Here is a 12,797-nt window from a genome sequence, read left to right as displayed (position 1 = left end):
CGTACACGTTCCTGTGGGAAATGTCTTGTAATATGATATACAACCTATAATCTGCTAAGTGCTTTTCCCCCACTACATGCGGGTGAGACTCAAGTAGGGGGTCTTTCTCCTTCCTTCCGGCCTCCATTGTTTGGTCTTCTCCCTCCAGAACTTTGTCCTGTGATGCTGACTGCCCCAGCACAAGCTCCCTCCTCTCATCTCCTCCCTCCATGCTGCTGCTGCTGCTGTGTTTTCTGCACTCCTTCAGGCTTGGCTTCCTCTGTGACCTCCAGCACTTTCCCACCTCCCCCTCATACCTGGATGTGAAGTCCCAGCAGAAGCACAGAATCCATGTGAGTTTACTGCTGTCTCTTATGATCTTGGAAAAGTTTTAGTTCTGCATAGATTTGGGGGCTGGAGTGGTCTCCACATTCCCATGCTCCTTGGTCTGGGTTGGATGTGACTATAAAAAGAAAAGGCCGTTTATGCGTCACATACGGATACAGCGACGAAGGGTTTTAGATTCAGCAGCTTTTATCAGATACAGCAGGTAATCTTCATTTTGTCAGGTACAGCAAAGCTGTGTGTGGTGGGATAAAGCAGCTGTGCTGAGTTTGGACAGACCTAGTAGTAAGTGGACGGACTTACCGGTGACACTGAGTTTGGATGCACTTACTGGTGGCGCTGAGTTTGGATGCACTTACTGGTGACGCTGAGTTTGGATGCACTTACTGGTGACGCTGAGTTTGGATGCACTTACTGGTGATACTGAGTTTGGACTGTCTTACCTGTGACGCTGAGTTTGGACGGACTTGCCTGTGACACTGAGTTTGCATGGACTTACTGGTGATGCTGAGTTTGGATGGACTTACTGGTGACGCTGAGTTTGGATGGACTTACTGGTGACGTTGAATTTGGATGGACTTACTCATGACGATGAGTTTGGACTGACTTACTGTTGATGCTGAGTTTGGATGGACTTACTGGTGATGCTGAGTTTGGATGGACTTACTGGTGATGCTGAGTTTGGATGGACTTACTGGTGACGCTGAGTTTGGACGGACTTACTGGTGACGTTGAATTTGGATGGACTTACTCATGACGATGAGTTTGGACTGACTTACCTGTGACGCTGAGTTTGGACGGACTAACTGTTGATGCTGAGTTTGGATGGACTTACTAGTGACGCTGAGTTTGGACGGACTTACTGGTGACGTTGAATTTGGATGGACTTACTCATGACGATGAGTTTGGACTGTCTTACCTGTGACGCTGAGTTTGGACGGACTAACTGTTGATGCTGAGTTTGGATGGACTTACTGGTGACGCTGAGTTTGGATGGACTTACTGGTGACGCTGAGTTTGGATGGACTTACCTGTGACACTGAGTTTACATGGACTTACTGGTGATGCTGAGTTTGGATGCACTTACTGGTGACGCTGAGTTTGGATGGACTTACTGGTGACGCTGAGTTTGGATGGACTTACTGGTGACGTTGAATTTGGATGGACTTACTCATGACGCTGAGTTTGGACTATCTTACCTGTGACGCTGAGTTTGGATGGACTTACCTGTGACGCTGAGTTTGGACGGACTTACTGTTGATGCTGAGTTTGGATGGACTTACTGGTGACGCTGAGTTTGGATGGACTTACTGGTGACGTTGAATTTGGATGGACTTACTCATGACAATGAGTTTGGACCGTCTTACCTGTGACGCTGAGTTTGGACCGTCTTACCTGTGACGCTGAGTTTGGATAGACTTACCTGTGACGCTAAGTTTGGACGGACTAACTGGTGACGCTGAATTTGGATGGACTCACTGGTGACGCTGAGTTTGGATGGACTTACTGGTGACGCTGAGTTTGGACGGATTTAGTGGTGACGCTGAGTTTGGACGGACTTACTGGTGATGTTGAGTTTGGACGGACTTAATGGTGACACTGAGTTTGGACGGACTTACTGGTGACGTTGAGTTTGGATGGACTTACCGGCGACACTGAGTTTGGATGGACTTACTGGTGACACTGAGTTTGGATGCACTTACTGGTGACGCTGAGTTTGGATGGACTTACTGGTGACGCTGAGTTTGGACAGACTTACTGGTGACGTTGAGTTTGGATGGACTTACTGGTGATGCTGAGTTTGGACGGACTTACTGGCTGGTGACGCTGAGTTTGGACGGACATACTGGTGACGGTGAGTTTGGACGGACTTACTGGTGACATTGAATTTGGATGGACTTACTGGTGACGCTGAGTTTGGACGGACTTACTGGTGACATTGAATTTGGATGGACTTACTCATGACAATGAGTTTGGACCGTCTTACCTGTGACGCTGAGTTTGGACCGTCTTACCTGTGACGCTGAGTTTGGATGGACTTACTTGTGACGCTAAGTTTGGACGGACTAACTGTTGATGCTGGGTTTGGATGGACTCACTGGTGACGCTGAGTTTGGATGGACTTACTGGTGACGCTGAGTTTGGACGGACTTACTGGTGACGCTGAGTTTGGACGGACTTACCTGTGACACTGAGTTTGGACGGACTTACTGGTGACGCTGAGTTTGGACGGACTTACCTGTGACACTGAGTTTGGACAGACTTACCTGTGACACTGAGTTTGCATGGACTTACTGGTGACGCTGAGTTTGGATGCACTTACTGGTGACGCTGAGTTTGCATGGACTTACTGGTGACGCTGAGTTTGGATGGACTTACTGGTGACGCTGAGATTGGGCGGACTTACTGGTGACGCTGAGTTTGGACCGTCTTACCTGTGACGCTGAGTTTGGATGGTCTTACTGGTGATGTTGAATTTGGATGGACTTACTGGTGACGCTGAGTTTGGATGGACTTACCTGTGACGCTGAGTTTGGATGGACTTACTGTTGATGCTGAGTTTGGATGGATTCACTGGTGACGCTGAGTTTGGATGGACTTACTGGTGACGCTGAGTTTGAACGGACTTACTGGCGACACTGAGTTTGGATGGACTTACCGGCGACACTGAGTTTGGATGGACTTACTGGCGACACTGAGTTTGGATGGACTTACTGGCGACACTGAGTTTGGATGCACTTACTGGTGACGCTGAGTTTGGACGGATTTAGTGGTGACGCTGAGTTTGGACGGATTTAGTGGTGACGCTGAGTTTGGACGGACTTACTGGTGATGCTGAGTTTGGACGGACTTAATGGTGACACTGAGTTTGGACGGACTTACTGGTGATACTGAGTTTGGACGGACTTACTGGTGACACTGAGTTTGGATGCACTTACTGGTGACGCTGAGTTTGGATGGACTTACTGGCTGGTGACGCTGAGTTTGGACGGACATACTGGTGATGGTGAGTTTGGATGGACTTACCTGTGACGCTAAGTTTGGACTGACTTACTGGTGATGCTGAGTTTGGATGGATTTACTGGTGACGCTGAGTTTGGACGGACTTACTAGCTGGTGATGCTGAGTTTGGACGGACATACTGGTGACGGTGAGTTTGGATGGACTTACCTGTGATGCTAAGTTTGGACTGACTTACTGGTGATGCTGAGTTTGGATGGATTTACTGGTGACGCTGAGTTTGGATGGACTTACTGGTGATGCTGAGTTTGGATGGAATTACTGGTGATACTGAGTTTGGATGGACTTACTGGTGATACTGAGTGTGGATGGACTTACCGGCGACACTGAGTTTGGATAGACTTACTGGCGACACTGAGTTTAGATGCACTTACTGGTGACGCTGAGTTTGGACGGACTTACTGGTGACGCTGAGTTTGGATGGACTTACTGGTGAGGCTGACTTTGGATGGACTTACTGGTGACGCTGAGTTTGGACGGACTTACCTGTGATGCTGAGTTTGGACGGACTTACCTGTGACACTGAGTTTGCATGGACTTACTGGTGACACTGAGTTTGGACGGACTTACTGGTGACGTTGAGTTTGGATGGACTTACTGGTGACGCTGAGTTTGGACGGACTTACTGGTGACGCTGAGTTTGGACGGACTTACTGGCTGGTGACGCTGAGTTTGGATCACATATGATGAGAAAAGTAGTAAAATCAATCAGACAAACCTCTATTAATACTAATACATCAAAGGGAACCTTCTGGCGCTGGTGCTGACTGTTGCATATCAGGTCCAATCCTGCATCTAACTGTTATATTACAATATAACCTAAATGTACGCTATGATGTAGGACATTTCTCATTATGTTTCCGCCAACATTATTTTGCTCATATTCATTTCTTCGTTGTAAGACCCTAAACCAGATTTTCCACTTGTGTAACATCAATTTTTAGTACCTGAGTCAAAACTTAAAGGGAATCTGTCACCCCTTTTTTCGACTGAGCTGCCGGCAGTGACTTCAGGGGCTTATCTACAGCATTCTGTAATGATGTAGATAAGCCCCCGATGTAACCTGAAAGATATGAAAAATGAGTAAGATTATACTCACCCTGGCGTCCCGTCTGGTCCGATGGGTGTCACCGTCCGGTCCGGCGCCTCCCTTCTTCATACGATGCTGTCCTCTTCTATGCTGCCTGTCGTGGCTCCGGCGCAGGCAGCCAGAATGCTGTAGATACAGTCATATGTTAAAGTTTGGGCACCCCTATTAATGTTAACCTTTTTTCTTTATAACAATTTTGGTTTTTGCAACAGCTATTTCAGTTTCATATCTATAATAATAAATGCCCTAAGCAGCTTCCGGTTGTAACAACTTCCGTCCAGTTGTAACCGGTGACGTCACCGCACACCTCTTTCCATGTTAACCCTCAACACACCACTCCTCCTCAACACACACACTCCTCTCACCTTTCACCATCTCCACTCACTCTTTCACTCCACATACGACTCTTTCTCTCACTCCGTCTCACAATACTCACGCCGTCATCGCTGCTGATCCACGATCCCCGACATCTTCCGCCGGCGCCATCCTGGATCCAGACGTCCTCCACGCCGGCGACATGTTCTTGCGGCGACGCCATTTTGGATCGGCGAAATCCCGCGATAGTCAAGATGGCGTCGCCGCAAGAACATGTCGCCGGCGTGGAGGACGTCGGGATCCAAAATGGCGTCGGCGAAATCTCGCGAGATTTCGCCGACGCCATTTTGGATCCCGACGGCATCCACGCCGGCGACATGTTCCTGCGGCGACGCTATTTTGGATCGGCGAAATCCCGTGATACTCAAGATGGCGTCGCCGCTAAAACATGTCGCCGGCGAGGACGACGTCGGGATCCAAAATGGCGTCGGCGAAAACTCGCGAGATTTCGCCGACGCCATTTTGGATCCCGACGTCGTCCACGCCGGCGACATGTTCTTCCGGCGACGCCATCTTGAGTATCGCGGGATTTCACGATACTCAAGATGGCGTCGCCGCAAGAACATGTCGCTGGCGTGGACAACGTCTGGATCCAGGATGGCGGGGATCGTGGAGCAGCGGCCATGACGGCATGAGTATGAGAGACGGAGTGAGAGAAGGGGTCGTATGTGGAGTGAAAGAGTGAGTGGAGATGGTGAAAGGTGAGAGGAGTGTGTGTGTTGAGGGTTAACATGGCAAGAGGTGTGATGCTAATCGCATCCTCCTGATGCGATAGCATCGGGCCATAATCTAGTATCTAATAACTGATGGACTCAGTTATATTTCTGGATTCAAATGAGGTCTATTGTACAAACAGAAAATGTGCAATCTGCATTTTAACAAAATTTGACCGGTGCAAAAGTATGGGCACCTCAACATAAAAGTGACATTAATATTTCGTAGATCCTCCTTTTGCAAAAATAACAGCCTCTAGTCGCTTCCTGTAGCTATTAATGAGTTCCTGGATCCTGGATGAAGGTATTTGTGACCATTCCTGTTTACAAAACAATTCCAGCTCAGTTAAGTTTGATGGTCGCCGAGCATGGACAGCCCGCTTCAAATCATCCCACAGATGTTCAATGATATTCAGGTCTGGGGACTGGGATGGCCATTCCAGAACATTGTAATTGTTCCTCTGCTTGAATGCCTGAGTAATAATAATAATAATAATAATAATAATAATAATAATAAATTTTATTTTTATAGCGCCGACATATTCCGCAGCACTTTACATTTCAGAGGGGATTTGTACAGACAATAGACATTACAGCAGTAATGAGTAGATTTGGAGCGGTGTTTTGGATCATTGTCTTGCTGAAATATCCATATCCTGCGTAACTTCAACTTCATCACTGATTCTTGCACATTATTGTCAAGAATCTGCTGATACTGAGTTGAATCCATGCGACCCTCAACTTTAACAAGATTCCCGATGCCAGCATTGGCCACACAGCCCCAAAGCATGATGGAACCTCCACCAAATTTTACTGTGGGTAGCAAGTGTTTTTCTTGGAATGCTGTGTTTTTTAGCCTCCATGCATAGCGCCTTTTTGTATGACCTAACAACTCAATCTTTGTTTCATCAGTCCACAGGACCTTCTTCCAAAATGTAACTGGCTTGTCCAAATGTGCTTTTGCAGACCTCAGGCGACTCTGTTTGTGGCGTGCTGTCAGAAACGGCTTCTTTCGCATCACTCTCCCATACAGCTTCTCCTTGTGCAAAGTGCGCTGTATTGTTGACCGATGCACAGTGACACCATCTGCAGCAAGATGATGCTGCAGGTCTTTGGAGGTGGTCTGTGGATTGTCCTTGACTGTTCTCACCATTCTTCTTCTCTGCCTTTCTGATATTTTTCTTGGCCTGCCACTTCTGGGCTTAACAAGAACTGTACCTGTGTTCTTCCATTTCCTTACTATGTTCCTCACAGTGGAAACTGACAGGTTAAATCTCTGAGACAACTTTTTGTATCCTTCCCCTGAAAAGCTATGTTGAATAATCTTTGTTTTCAGATCATTTGAGAGTTGTTTTGAGGAGCCCATGATGCCACTCTTCATAGGAGAATCAAATAGGAGAACTAATTGCAAGTGGCCACCTTAAATACCTTTTCTCATGATTTGATACACCTGGCTATGAAGTTCAAAGCTCAATGAGGTTACAAAACCAATTTAGTGCTTCAGGAAGTCAATAAAAAGTAGTTAGGAGTGTTCAAATCAAGAAAATGATAAGGGTGCCCATAGTTTTGCACCGGTCAAATTTTGTTAAAATGCAGATTGCACATTTTCTGTTAGTACAATAAACCTCATTTGAATCCTGAAATATAACTGAGTCCATCAGTTATTAGATATATGAAACTGAAATAGCTGTTGCAAAAATCAAAATTGTTATAAAGAAAAATGGTTAACATTAATAGGGGTGCCCAAACTTTAACATATGACTGTAAGCGCCTGATGTCATTGCCAGCAGCTCGTAGTCGAAAAAAGGGGTGACAGATTCCCTTTAAAAAATATCCAAAAAGGAGCATTATTCATTTTTTGGCACAAAGTATGACATATTTTTGATTGCGTTTCTACAAAAAATTGCATGTGCTAGATGGGGCAGAGCAGTCTTAGGAAAGATGGGGAACAAATATATTTAAGCTGCGTCCATTACTTGCTTAAAAAGTCCTGCAAAATTCTGCATTAATGTGCATCATTTGACACATAAGTGCCAGGCTCTTATGTAGCTGTAACCATGCCTAGGAAGTTTCAGCTAACGTTTCTTGAGACAGTTTTATCAACGAGGTGCAACACTGAAGTGAAGTAAAAATTTGGTGTAAATTCTGCCATTTTTTTAATAAATGTGGGTCTAGGTGTATGTGCAAATATTAGATTTCTGGTACACACCTCTAGTACAAGTCAGATCATTAGTTCCTCAGGTGAACTTCACAGAAATGACTTCTTCTGCTGATGTTTCGCCTTTACTCCGTCCTCACGAGTTTATGTAACGATCATGTAAAACTTTCACATAGCTCCTGATATCTTCTACGTATGTTCAGAAGAACCAGAGGTGAGTAGAAAATGGGAAATCAAAGACTGGATTCTTGGGGTGTATTCCCACAAGCAGCGGAAAATGCACTGGGTGGGAGAGATTTTTCCTTACGACTGCAGGGAAAAATGTATTAAATCGGCCTATTATTATTGGAGCAGAATCTAATTGGAAACCTGAAAAGTTTTTGAGGAGGATTTGGAAAGTTTTTTGCTCTTAAGTTTTGTGCCGACGGTGTCTTTTTCAGGTGCGGGAACTGCCTGAAAAACCTATTAAAAAATTATTACAAGAATGAACATGTAGAAAACAACTTGCGGTTCTTATGTTCAGACATTTCAACATCTTTGAACCTCTTCAGGTTTCTAAAAAAAACAAAGCGATTAAAAGTAGTGACCTACCAGTCCATTCTTCTGGCATTTTTCTTCTGAGTAAGTGGGGAAAATCAAAAAAGACAATTGGATGTTATTTTGAAGCATTTTGTCATCGTTTTTGCTTTAAAAAAAATTATTCAAAGAAATGAGAAAAAAAGAGCAAATAACACTTGCACAAAAACGCTCCAAAAAAAATAATCCAAAAAACGCAGTTCAGAGTTTCCTGAATCATCAGCTTAGAAAAACTTGTTGGGTTCTCCTGAAGCTGAAGCCACTGAGAGGAAAATCAGGATTTTCTAGACTTTCTTCTCATATTCTGTTCCCAAAACTCTTAGGCTATGTTCACACATGGCGGTTTTTTCACATTTTCACGGCGGTTTTAACCGCGCGATTTTGCCGCGAAAGCGCAAGAAATAAGCATCCCATGCATTCCTATGGGATTCCGCAATGCTGTGCTAATGCTGCGGTTTTTACCGCGGCGGAATCGCTTCGCGGTAAAAAACACAGCATGCTCATTAATTTAGCGGAATCGCGGCGATCCCGCACCCATAGGAATGCATTGTTCTGCTTACTTTCCGAATGTGGCTGTGCCCACCATGCGAAAAGTGAGCAGAACATTTGTGGATGGTACCCACGGCCCAGAGGAGAGGAGACTGTCCTCCGGGCTTTGGGTACCATATCCCTGTAAAAAATAGAATTTAAAATAAAAAATATTGTTATTCTCACCTTCCGACGTCCCGCGCAGCCTTCCCGCCTCTCTCCACGCTCCCGGTCCCAGTAATCCTTTGCGAGCGATGACGTCCGTTCTCGTGGGATCGTGACGTTGAGACCGGGAGCGTGGAGAGAGGAGGGAAGGCTGCGTGGGACACCGGAAGGTGAGAATAACAATATATATTTTTTTAATTATTTTTTACATTCTATCTTTTACTATTGAGGCCACATAGGCAGCCTCAATAGTAAAAAGTTGGTCACACTCGTCAAACACTATGTTTGACGAGTGTGACCAACCTGTCAATCAGTTCTCCAAGCGATGCTACAGATTGCTGGGAAAACGCTAGCAATTCTGCAAGCTAATAACGCTTGCAAAATGCTAGTTTTTCCACGGAAAAAACGCGGGAATTTTAAATGCGATTTTCCCGCGGAATGGAATTCGGAATTCTCGCGGTAATGTCCGCCAGAGTTCCGCTACGTGTGAACCCAGCCTTAAGGGTATGTTCAGCTGTGGTGGTTACGCTGCGGACTTTTTCTCCTGGAAAAATCCAGTAATAGAGTTCTACATGATTTTTTTTTTTTTATGTCGCAGACGTTCACAGCAGATTGAATTATTTGCATTGTAGAGCGTAAAATCAGCCATAAATTCACATGAAATCTGTAACAAATGCAGATTTCCTTATGCATTTGCTGCAGATGGATGGTGTAATCCGCCGAGGAATATTTGTCCTGCTCACTAGGACTCTTAAAGGAGCAGTACCACAGCGTGTGCAGATACATTTTGCTATATATGGTGTGTGTGTGTATATATATATATATATATATATATATATATATTCCACTTACACTCAACTATCACATGCCCTCAACCCTCAGTTTCCTCTCTACATACATTGCCTGACATTTCCCGTAGGGAGTTACTGAACCTGACCAGTCATGTATCCGCCATAGTGCAGCCGCACACTCTGGTCCCGAGTGCCGTTGATGTAAGAGACTAGCGCAAATTTCTCACATCACACTCGCAAGTGTGACCCCTGGCCTTAGGGTGTGTTCACAAACAGTTTATATTTTTTCCTACTTGGAAAAAAATAATCCAAAAAAATAATAGCAGAAACGCAGTTGTATGTTTTTGTGGCTTCTTTGATATGGTTTCTGAAGCTTTTTTTTTGTGTATTTTTTTTGTGCAAAGCAGGGTAAAAACTGCAGCTAAAAAGCTGAAAGAACTGATAGGTTCATTCATGTTGCTGATACAGTAAAATGTGCCCCCTAAAAAAAAATGCAGTAAAAATGCCCCCTAAAAAAAAAATGCAGCAAAAATGCTAAGTATGAACTAAGGAACCTGACTGCCCAAAATTTCCATATACAGGATATCTGGACGCCCCCTGCGCCATAGTAATGTATTCATCTAGTTATAAAGTTAGACCAATTGTCCCGAATATAATATTTATTCATTCCTAGGCTGTACTCATCAGTGCCGTATACATTGAATGGGGCGGCAGTGGTCATGCATGTCCTAGAATTGAGACCCCCATTGTAGTGATCATAGAATGTTAGAGTTGGAAGGGACTTCAAGAGTCATCGATTGAGGGATCAAAGTGGTGGGACCCCCCAGATACCAAACATTCATTACCTATCCAGCCGTCTTTCGTGGGAAAACTGTTTTAACCCTTCCCCGACATAAAATATGTTAGTTTGTATGTAGTTAATGCCGGAAAAAAAGGAAAAATCGGAACAGCAGACTTGCCATTATTATCTGTATTATTCAGAGTTTTTGTTTTATCCTTTATTACATATTTATATTAGGCCATCTGCTTTTTACTGCTCTTACATAACATATTATATTATTCCAATATTTTATTCTAAGATCTATTGAGTAAAATATACTTTGTCAGTGGGACAACCCCTATAAGTTTGTCCCACTTGAGAAAGTTAATAGTTGTATTTGATGATAAGGAAAGACTTCCTCAATTGTAGACTTTTTATTAGTTAATATCAGGGTTGGCCGGCGACTTTTCCCAAGCTTTTAGTTTTGGCTCCGGGTGTATTGGAGTGTGATATGCCTGTAGTCCGTCTGGCTCTGCGCGGCGCGCAGCCAGTAATCATCTTCCCAGACCTCATCCTAACAATGCTCCTCTGTGATACCATGGGCCATGTGTATGATGGTGGACACGTGTTACGTTGTGTGCCCAGGGTCCCTGACCTGCTCCGACCTTGTGGATGCCTCCATCTATTCTCGTCACAACTGATTGCACAACAATATTGTGTTAGATTTTTTATGTTTGTGTAAGGATCTAATGAGAATGCACAGGGAAGGGCAGCGTGTAAGTGAAAGTTCTCTGGTAACCACACGTGGTAAGTGAGAAAGTAAATGCACGTCCGCTTATCAACTGAGAAAATCATTCCCGGCATCACAAGTATCTTACAGGGATTAGCGAATGACCTGCAGATTATACCGGACGGTTTATATCAGAAATCTCTGTGACTGACGCGTTTTGTGTTATTCCATAACTAATACGAATCCAGTCTGTGTAATTTTAACCTAACCATTAAAATTTGGTTTCAGAAAAAGAACCTATAGGTAGCTGAATTCTCAGATAATGTCACTGTAGTGCAGACACAAAGACAGAAAAGGGCCCCTATGCCCGAACAGTATATGGGCACTTTGCAGTCACAAAGTTCTGTCTATGGCAGAAGCTGCTTGCTGCTGTGGAGGTGGATGTGGCTCCCTTAACTCTCGGACCTTGGGTAGCATCAGTGATATGTCCACCCCTGCTCACCTTCCTTTCTCCAGTGACACCACTCTTTTGATCTTCCTATGACAGCTGTCATGGTATGCCTAGGTTACTTTAGGCAAAAACCCCGGGACCCCTGCGATGTCCCTCAGAGTAGGGGAACCCTGTCTGTCCCTCTACCCAGGGTTTACACTGAAGGTGTGCCTGCCTGAGCCTCCACCCTGTCCCTGTCTCCTGTCCAGCCCTAAGCTGAACCCACCACCCTCCACCCAGTGAGGGGACCAGACACCAGACCCCACAAATACGTATGGACAGGGGTAAAAGAAACACCACACAGTTAATACACAAGGGAATACAATAATGTGCAAGGGCAACCAAATATATATAACAGATTGGAGAAAGAACCACTGAGGGATATACTGCACCAGATATCAGACGCTCCAACACCACCACTGCTGACCGGTATTGTTAGCACTAGGCTAAAGCTATAGTCGGCGACGCCCATAGTCAGGACGAACTATTTAAAGACCAAGGGCGTGGCCCAGCCCTCAGCCAGCATGACAACCTGGTTAACCCTATCCCGACTGGAACAGAATACCCAACAGGGTATTACCGCTGTCTGCCGGACACCCTGGTGTGAACAGTGTCCGACATGACAGTACCCCGCCTTCTACGAGGTACCTCCGGAACCTCACCATGTCGAGGACCTGGCTTGTCCGGATGGCGACGATGGAACATAGTAACCAGTCGATCAGCATGAATGTCAGAGGCCGGCACCCATGTCCTCTCCTCAGGACCATAGCCACGCCAGTGGACCAGGTACTGTAGAGTGCGACGCACAACCCTAGAGTCCACCACTTTGGACACCTCAAATTCCAACGCGCCATCCACCAAGACGGGAGGTGGTGGCCCGGGGGAACCATCCACCAAACCCACGACCTTCTTTAGCAATGCTTTGTGAAATACATTATGAATCTTATACACAGCCGGCAACTCCAAACGAAATGCCACTGGGTTGATCACTGCGGAGATTCTAAATGGGCCATTGAACCTGGGACCCAACTTAAGTGACGGTATCTTGAGCTTAATGTTCCTAGTAGATAACCACA

The 12,797-nt window shown here is 45.2% G+C and overlaps 1 protein-coding gene across 1 annotated transcript in view; it reads left to right on the top strand.

Annotated features, from left to right (window-relative positions):
- Nucleotides 1-205: 205 nt before the first annotated feature.
- The window catches only part of ST3GAL5 (ST3 beta-galactoside alpha-2,3-sialyltransferase 5), a 76,236-nt gene continuing 63,644 nt past the window's right edge, over nucleotides 206-12,797 (top strand). The window contains exon 1 of the mRNA XM_073562066.1: nucleotides 206-332. The gene's annotated coding sequence lies outside the window, so the exon portion shown is untranslated. The remainder of the gene's footprint in view (nucleotides 333-12,797) is intronic.

This window comes from Dendrobates tinctorius, unplaced genomic scaffold (genome assembly GCF_039654945.1).
Source record: "Dendrobates tinctorius isolate UK_male_01 unplaced genomic scaffold, ASM3965494v1 ptg000334l, whole genome shotgun sequence".
NCBI classification, from domain to species: Eukaryota; Metazoa; Chordata; class Amphibia; order Anura; family Dendrobatidae; genus Dendrobates; species Dendrobates tinctorius.
This window is presented reverse-complemented; position numbering and strand designations above follow the sequence as displayed.